The sequence below is a fragment of the Acinonyx jubatus genome, chromosome B1 (assembly GCF_027475565.1).
Source record: "Acinonyx jubatus isolate Ajub_Pintada_27869175 chromosome B1, VMU_Ajub_asm_v1.0, whole genome shotgun sequence".
Lineage (NCBI taxonomy): Eukaryota > Metazoa > Chordata > Mammalia > Carnivora > Felidae > Acinonyx > Acinonyx jubatus.
This window is the reverse complement of record NC_069382.1, coordinates 21,094,087-21,103,933: the sequence shown is the minus strand read 5'-3', so window position 1 is coordinate 21,103,933 and position 9,847 is coordinate 21,094,087. Positions and strand designations below refer to the sequence as shown.

Below are 9,847 nucleotides of genomic sequence, written 5' to 3'. Positions count from 1 at the left end.
ATGTCATCTCTAAAGGTAGCTATTCAGGAAGAGACTCAAAGTATGAGAAAGTCTCCTGTCAATCTTCAAGAATCTCGCAGCCATATTTTTTTAAGTCTATTTATTTATTTATTTATTTATTTATTTATTTATTTTGAGAGTGAGCGAGAGAGAGGGAGGGAGAGAATGAGCAGGGGAGGGGCAGAGAGAGAGGAGGACAGAGGATCTGAAGCAGGGTCTGTACTGACAGCAGAGAGCCCGATGCGGGGCGATGTGGGACTTGAACTCACAAACCGTGCTGAAATCAGACACTTAACTGAGTCCCCCAGATGCACCCCACAGCCATGTCTTGAGACAGGTTGTGAGAGGGCCACATACCAAGGACCAGAGAACAACCTGAGGAGTGGGAACAACCCCAACATAATAGCCAGCAAGAGAATAGGGACGTCAGTCGCACAACCATCAGAAATGAGTTCTGACATGAATGAGTATAGAAGTGGGTTATTCCCCAATCAGACCTCCGGATGACAGTGCAGTCTAGCCAACATTTTGGTTTCAGCCTTAATAGACTCTGAGCTAGATTTCTGATCTGCAGAAACTATAAGATAATGAATGGGTGTTATTTTAAGCCACTAATTCTCTGATAATTTGTTCTATAGCAATGGGAAAATAATATAGGGAGTAATCAGTGAAGAAGGAAAAATTATGAACAAGAATTACTCTGGAAGCTATATGATTAAAGCTAGAATAATGGGTGGTGTCAAATGCTACTGACAAATGCAATACTATGAAACCTGAATGTTGATTATTGGATTTAGTAAAGAAGAAATTCTGGAATTATAGTATGATTCAAGAAAAACTTTGTGCACAAAGCATAGAAGTGAAACTAACAGGAAATAAAATTGAGAAGGGTTACCAAAGTTAATTAATTAATGCAATCTGGGGTGCCTGGGTGGCTCAGTCGGTTAGGCGGCCGACTTCGGCTCAGGTCATGATCTCACGGTCCGTGAGTTCAAGCCCCACGTCGGGCTCTGTGCTGACAGCTCAGAGCCTGCAGCCTGTTTCGGATTCTGTGTGTCCCTCCCTCTTTGACCCTCCCCCGTTCATGCTCTGTCTCTCTCTGTCTCAAAAACAAATAAACGTTAAAAAAAAATTTAAAAATAAAAATATTTTTTAAAAAATTAATTAATGCAATCAAATATTCTAATCTAGACTGAATAGCATGGAATATGTGTGTTTACATACATAAACATATTTCTGGAATGTGAGCATTTCAGACCAAATGTAAATTTGGTATTTGGGCTGCCTACTCCTCTTTTCTCCTAATCAGAAAATTGTCTCATCTTTGACTCCTATTTAAAATTATGAATAATTAAAAGAACCCTCATATCCTTGCAGCATTTCCAAAATGACATAAAAATTTGTGAGGCATATGACAAAATATCCACAAATAATACTTTCAATACAGTTAATACTTGGTGTGTTTTACAAATTCTTCCCCAACACACACACACACACACACACACACACACACCAGTAAGTTCTTTATCTTTATCACCTCTAATTGCTCTATGTAGGACTTGTAGAGAGAATAGTTTTATAGCATAAAAAAATTAGAGAGGAATTTTAAAAAAAACCTCTCTTTTCAAATTAAGGAGTAATGCATAATTTTCATACACTACACTCAATTAACAGGACATTTAGCATACAGTTTCACACACACACACACACACACACACACACACACACACACACACACACAAACCTAAGCATAAGGTAAAGCAGATTCACTACCAAAACAAATGATAAACTACATGAATGTAGTTAAAGAAATGTGTCATTCGGTACTTAGCAACTGGGCTGATGTTAATGTCTTTTTTCTGAAGCAAGAATAGTTTATTGTCAAGCTTGGAGAAAAATGCAGAATAAAGCCAATCACTCTTTTGCTATTCATTAGTTGATTTCTTATGAAGATTGGTAAAAGTGCAGAGATATTGATTTTATCCTCCGATAATCCTCCCTTAAGCAGTATTTCAGAATGTCATTACAGCTACAGGAAAAGAGAGCAAGAATAAGTTTAATGCTCTGTATACCCATTTGTGTAGCGCTAGTGCTAACAATTTCTGATAATGTGCCTACATTTATAGAGCAGTCATTTGAGTTTTCAGCATTGCCAGAAGAGTTTTTTAGTTACAAGAAGCCATACCAATGAGTTTCAGAATGGAGATGTGTTAATGTGAATCGACACTGGAAGAGAAAACATAGCACATCCACAGGAGTCTGGTGTTTAATCTAAAAAGAGAAGCAAATGCTATCTCAATTCTCAGGATTGTTTCTCACATAAAATTGTATTCCCGAGAAAATAGTGAAAGTCATTTTTGGGAATCTTCCTGAGAATCAGTAAAGCACATGCTTTATCCTCTTATCATAAAAGATGTAAACAACACTTTTCTATGAGTTTCCAGCACAGTGAGAGAAGACATCAGTGGAGGGTGATTTATGTCCAGGCGAATATCCCCATTCTCTTATTCGGCAATCTAGCACCATTAACACAGAGTTTGTGCCTAGTAGCACAATAAATACACTTCTTTTTTTTTTTTTTAATTTTTTTAATGTTTATTTCCTTTTTGAGAGAGAGGGGGAGAGACAGAGTGCAAGCCGTGGAGGGGCAGAGAGAGGGGGAGACATAGAATCTGAAGCAGGACCTAGGCTCTGACCTGTCAGCACAGAGACCGATGTGGGGCTCGACCCCACAAACCGTGATACCATGACCTGAGCCAAAGTTGGCCACTTAACCAACTGAGCCACCCAGACACCCCACAATAAATACATTTCAATAGAGGCTGTGTAAAGTAAACTTTTTCTTTCATTTACTTAGGAACAATTACCATCTCACCTTGGAAAGACATATTACACTTTTCGTCTTGCTTGGCTGGTACAGACAGACGGTGTTGGCATATGTTAACTTAGTGTCATAGTGAGTGGAAAAAATATCTTTTTCCCCCTGTTTAAATCCTGAAGCTAGTACTATCAGTTTTCACAATATGTAAGATGATGGAATAGTATCTGGCCTTTTATGCAGTAGATTACATCAGTGAAGTTTAAAAGATTTAAAGAGGAAATATTCTTTGTCACTGAAGAAACATTTATAGGCCTCTGTGTCAGTCAGGGTCCCACCAGAGAGAAAGAAATAAAGAAATGAGAGAGAAAGATAATGAGAGGGGGTGGGGCAGAAGCGTGGAAAGAAAGAAGGGAAGGAAAGAGGGAGAGACTGAGAGAGAGGGGGAGAGATCAAGGAGTAGGCTTACTTGATTAAGGGACAGGCAAGTCTGAAGTCGGTAGGGCTGAGTGGACACTCTTCAGGAGCTGACACTGAGTCCACACCACTGGGGGGTTCCTGTATCTCAGGGAAATAGCAGTTTTGCTCTTAAGGCCTTTCGACTGATTAGATGTAGCCCACCCAGACTGTTAAGGATAATATTCACTAAAAATCAACTGATGGTAGATGTTAACCACGTCCATCAAGTGCCTTCACAGCAACAAGCATTTACTTGAATAGTTGGGCACTGTATCCTGGCCAAAAAGACATACAAAGCTGACCATGATAGGACTCATGACTTGAAAGATCTAATGGAGAGAATCATGCTTAGAACAGGACAGAATCAAATGTGTTCTAAAAATGCAGAGGAGTCTGTCTTTTAAAACTAGATTGAAATGCAACGCATATTAGAAAGCTACCATGTGCCTAGTACAAAAATAATTCAGAGAGAAGAAAATTCTGAATGGAACCTAAATTCATACATGACACAAGAAGCATCACCACCCAATCCAAAATGGATAAGATCATGGAGGAAATTGCTCTGGAAAAATTGGATACCTAGATAAAAATTGAATTTGGCTCTATACTCCAAAATGTATCTGAGTCCTTTCAAAAATTAAATATGGAAATCCTGATAAAATGGCTAGAGTGTCAAAGCATCTAATACTCTCCACTGAACTTCTGCTATAACACTAACTCCCACCACCACAAGTAAAATGTAAAATGTTTGATAAAAGCAACAAGTAAATAAAAAAATAAGTAACCTTTGTTCAGCACTGAAAATTAGCAGGGTTCTTATGCACTCTCACAAATTTGAAGCACTACTGTTTCAGAGAGTACATACAGAATCATAAGGAAAGAGGCAATGAGTCCAACACAACCAGCAAAGACTCCAACCCAATCCCGCATAATAGGAAATCCTAATGAAGATTCCAGGACCTTCTTTTTCAGAAAGTTGGGAAAGGAATTTGCCATAAGCAAAGCAAAAATAACCTTGGTGTTATTGAGGGCTTCCTCCTTCCCTGGAGAGTTGCAGCAAAGTATATCAGACATAGAATCTCTCATTAGGTAAAGCGAGGGGGAAAAACAAATGAGTAAGAAAAGTGATAAACTGGATATGGAGAGGTTATAACGTTGAAAACAATATTTAATAAAATTCTAAACTAAAAAATTAAGAAATATAGATAAAATAATTGAACTTTATGAACAAAATGGTTCGACCATAAACCAGTAAGAATTTATGTTGACCAAAAATATTAATTCCAGGACATGCACCAGGTGTAGATAGTTTTAGGTGCAAATAGTTTTCCCAGAATTTAGAAATATAAAAAAAAAAAACTCAATTTTTGCATCAAACATACTCTAAAAATAAAAAAAAAAACAACAAAATAGGCACAAAATGGGAAAACTTCTTGTCAATTTCACTTAAGAAAAAAAATGCAAAAAGGTGAACAAAATATCACCAAATCAAATCTTACAATACATTCTCATTCCTAGATAAATTCTAGCATTGCAATGACCTTTACTCAACAATAAAAATATCATTAATATATTGATCATACCAATGGTTGAAAGGAAAAGCGTAGAATAATCTTAATAGATGCTGAAGAGACATTTAGATGAACTCAACAAATACTCCTAATTATTTAAGTGATGTATACCAGAATTGAAATACAATACAAAGACACATCTATAACAAGATACAAAATATTTAGAGGTACCTGGGTGGCTCACTTGGTTAAGCAACAGCCTCTTGATTTCAGTTCAGGTCATGATCTCACGGTTTTATGAGCTCAAGCCCTGCATCAGGCTGTGCTGTCAGTGTGTAGCCTGCTTGGGATTGTCTCCCTTCCTCTTTCTCTGCCCTCTTCTACTCACATGGACATGCATGCATACTCTCTCTCTCTCAAAATAAATAAACTTAAAATTTTGTTTTAACAAACCATAAGGAAAGCTATACTGAAGAGGCATATTTTCAACGATAAGAAAAAGTGTCTATTATCAAAATCTTTATTTAACATTGCTCAGATTTTCCATATTATTCAATGAGACAAGATAGATTGACACAAACGATTACTTCTTGTTTGTGTATGTCAACCACTTTATTGGAAAATCCAGTTAGTGATTTAACATGATGGTTCTTTTCTTAAAGCAGGTAACTGAGGCCTAGAATTGCCACCATGCCCGCTTAGGCAATCCAGAAGCCATTGTTTTAAAGTCTATTAATTTCAGAAGCAAGAGAGAACATTCTTCTTATCTATAAATGTATTTTTCAACCATAAAGCAAGAGAATAAACTGAAAATGGCAATGAATAAGAGTTTCCACTCTAGGAAAGGAAGAAAAGGCTATACTACCCCCCTTTAAAGCATAGCCCAAAACTTCATAACCCAACTTCATTCAGATCACATTGGCTATAGTTTAGTCACATGACCATATATAGCTACTTAGGGGCTGGGAAATATACTCCTTAGCTGCCCTGAGTCCAAAAGTCTATTACTGGGAATAGGAGTGAGTAGATACTGAGAAAAAAAACTTGCAGTTTATATAACCTATGTAAGATATACATACAAATAACAGAAATAATAAATGCCACAAAAGAAAAATTGGCAGGCATTAGCAAGAAATTCTAGAAAGAAGAAAGAAAGATTAAAATCACTTTAAAATTAAATCTACCTAGTAATGCAAGAAATACAAATTGGAAATAACCATATACATCTTAGTTCAGACTGCTGTAACAATGTACCTTAGATTGGGTGGCTTATCAACAACAGAAATTGATTTCTCACAGTTAAGGAGGCTGGAAATCTGAGATCAGGGTGCCAGCATGGGTAGGTTCTGGTAAGGGCCCTCATCAGGATTGTGACCAACTTCTCATCCTCACATGGGAGAAAGAAAACAAACTAGCTCTCTGGACTCCTTTCATAAGGGCACTAATGCCATGAAGCCCTCATGACCCAATAAATAACTCCTCAAAGGCCCTACCTCCAAATGTCATCACATGAGGATTAGAATTCAACATATGAACTTCAGGGGACAAAACATTCAGTATATAACAATATACATATTTCTATCAAATTAAAAATATAAATTAGCATACCTTCTGTCATCATGACTTCAGTGAGATGTGCATTCCCATAAACTGTTGGGATGAATGCAAACAGGAACCACCTAGAGAAAAAGAAGTTGGTCCTGTGTCTCTAGAGTATTAGCATATGTAATCTTTTTGTTGAAGCACTTTCATTTCTAGAAATTGACCTTAAGGTAACAATAATAAATGAGGTAAAAGATTTTCATAAGAGAACACTCATTGTAACCTTATTTACAATAGCAAAAACTTTAAAATCTGAATGTCCAACAGGAGAAATGATAAAAATAATTAAGATAGGGACAAATATTGGAATGGTAATCAGTTAACTCACTATAATTCTTTTATGGAGAAGTTCGATTCAAGATGGTGGCATAGGAAGATTCTGAGTTCATTCCTTTCCATGGATACAACAAATATATAACTGGATATGAAATAATTTCTTCTATAAAACCCCAAAAACTCGACGAACTGAGTCTTTACAAAAAAGTCAAAAAGGACAGCATTGAGGCAGGTAAGAGAGAGAGAGAGAAACGTCTTACCAAAACAACAACAACAACAACAAAACAAAAAAACCCAAACAAATAAAAATAAAAATAAACCAACCCCAGGAACTGTGTGTCAAAAATATTAAACTTCTCTTTTGAGGAGTAAGAGGTTTGTATCACATCAGGTACTCCAACAGTTAGATCCTTCATGAGAAAGATAAGCCACTTAAATACTGGGCTTTCAGACCCAGTGGGGATTATATGCAGGAACCATAGGGAACAAAGAACTCACTCTTATAGGGCTTGCAAGCAGACTCACTCAACTTGGGACCCAGAAAAAAAAAAAAACAATTTGAAAACTGCCTAGGGCATATGTGAAGGAAATCAATTTGCTAACCTTAAAATGACCACCAGAGCAACAGAAAACTGTTGAGACTTTCTCCAGAGATGGAGACATGGAGGGGGGGGAGCCATGTTTGTGACCTTATCATACCTTGCTAATGTTAGTCTTGGCACCACTTTGGAACTATCCCTGTAACATGCTAGAGCTGGTGGGCATGCTCAGCTGAGAACCCCAGCCACTACTACAGTGAAACCATGTGTCACAGCTGTCAGGTGCTGGCCCTGCCAATCCTCATGCTATATATATGGCCCTGCTACAGCAGATAGGTACACACACCTCACATAGGGTATGCCCCTTGAGCTCCTAACCTTGGTGGTCAGAGGGGACTGCACTTTTAGGCTCCACATGACATCTCCTACATAATACCGTTCCTTCAAGACTGAGAGAGATAGGTGTTTTCTTTATAAATAGAAATAAACACAGAGAGTCAAACAAAATGAGGAGACAGGGGCATATGTTCCAAATAAAAGAATAAGACAAAACATCAGAAAAATACATTCATGAAATAGAGATAAGCAATCTACCTGAAACAGTGTTCAAAGGGATAGTCATAAAGATGCTCACTAAACTTGGGAGAAGATTAGATAAACACACTGAGATCCTCAACAAAGAGAAAGAATATCTAAGTTGAAAACATAAGTTATAGAGATGAAAAATATAACTGAACTGTAAAAATACACTAGAGGGGTTGAACAGCAGACTGGATGAAGCCAAAGACTGGATAAGTGAGCTGGAGGACAACGCAATAGAACTCACCCAGACAGAACAGAAAGAAAAAAATAAATGAGAAAAAAATGAAGATAAATTAAAGGACCTTTGTCACAACATCAAGCAGAATAACATTCATATGATATGGGTCCCAGAAAGAGAAGAAATAGAGAAAGGGCCAGAAAACTTAGGTGAAGAAGTAATGGGTGAAAACTTACCTCGTCTGAAGAAGAAAATGGATGTACAAGTCCAGGAACCCCAGAGAATTTCAAATAAGATGAACCTAAATAGATGCATATCATGACACATAATTACAATGGTAAAAGTTGAAGAGAGACTCTTAAAAGCAGCAAGAGAAAAACAACTTATTATATACAAGGGAAACCCCATAAGGCTACCAGCAGATTTTTCAGTAGAAACTTTGTAGGCCAGAAGAGAGTGACATGACATTTTTGAAGTGCTGAAAAAGACTTCCATCCAAGAATTCTGCACCCAGCAAGATTATCGTTCAGAATTTAAAACAAAAGAAAAAAAGAAAAAAGAAAGATGAAGGGTATGCCAGACAAGCAAAGGCTAATGGAGTGTGTCCCAACTAAACTGGCCATACAAGAAATCTGAAAGGGACTTCTCCAAACTGAAAAGAAATGACACTAATTAATAATAAGAAAGCATAAGGAAGTAAAAGTTTCCCTGGAAAAGGTAAATATACAGTAAAAGCAGTGGACCAATTACTTATAAAGCAAGTATGAAGGTTAAAAGACAAAAATAATAAAATTAACTACATTAACTAGTTTAAGGATACATAAAATTTAAAAAAAGATTTAATATGTGATATCAAAAATACAAAACATGGGCCATTTGCTAAATATTAGCAAACCATATTCAACATTACATTCAAAGGATCATGTACCATGATCAAGTGGGATTTAGTCCAGAAATGTAAGGGTACTTCAACATCTGCAAATTAACCACATTAACAAATAAAGGATAAAAATCATATGTTCAACTTAATAGATGCAGAAAGAGTATCTGACAAAATTCAACATCCAGTTATGATAAAAATCCTCAACAAAGTAGGTAAAGAGGGAGTGTACCTAAATATATTTAAGGCCATATTATAAAACCTATAGCTAACATCACACTCAATGGTGAAAAGTGAAAATTTTTCTTCCAAGATCAGGAACAAGATAGAGATGCTCACTCTCACTTTTGTTCAATATAGTATTGAAGTCCTAGATAGAGCAATTAGGTAAGAAAAAATTTTTTAAATACCCAAATCAGAAAAAAAAAGTAAAACTGTCCCTATTTTGCAGATGACATGATGCTATGCATAGAAAATTCTAAGGACTTTTAAAAAATTTTTTGATGCTTATTTATTATTTAAAAAAAATTTTTAAATATGAAATTTATTGTAAAATTGGTTTCCATACAACACCCAGTGCTCATTCCAACAGGTGCCCTCCTCAGTACCCATACCCACCCTCTCCTCCTTCCCACCCACCATCAACCCTCAGTTTGTTCTCAGTTTTTAAGAGTCTCTTATGTTTTGGCTCCCTCCCTCTCTAACCTTTTTTTTGTTCCTTCCCCTCCCCCATGGTCTTCTGTTAAGTTTCTCAGGATCCACTAAGCGTGAAAACATATGGTATCTGTCTTTCTCTCTATGACTGATTTCACTTAGTATAACACTCTCCAGTTCCCTCCACGTTGCTACAAAAGGCCAGATTTCATTTTCTCATTGCCACGTAGTACTCCATTGTGCATATAAACCACACCTTCTTTATCCATTCATCAGTTGATGGACATTTAGGCTCTTTCCATAATTTGGCTATTGTTGAAAGTGCTGCTATAAACATTGGGGTACAAG

At 36.7% G+C, this 9,847-nt stretch overlaps 1 long non-coding RNA gene across 1 annotated transcript; it reads right to left on the bottom strand.

The window, feature by feature from the left end:
- Positions 1 to 1,705: 1,705 nt before the first annotated feature.
- Positions 1,706 to 9,418, bottom strand: LOC128314348 (uncharacterized). Its single transcript, XR_008295880.1, has 3 exons — positions 8,202 to 9,418; positions 6,397 to 6,467; positions 1,706 to 3,376 (listed from the first exon to the last, which is right to left on the bottom strand). It is a non-coding gene; the product is annotated as an uncharacterized LOC128314348 (long non-coding RNA).
- Between the last annotated feature and the right edge of the window lie 429 nt (positions 9,419 to 9,847).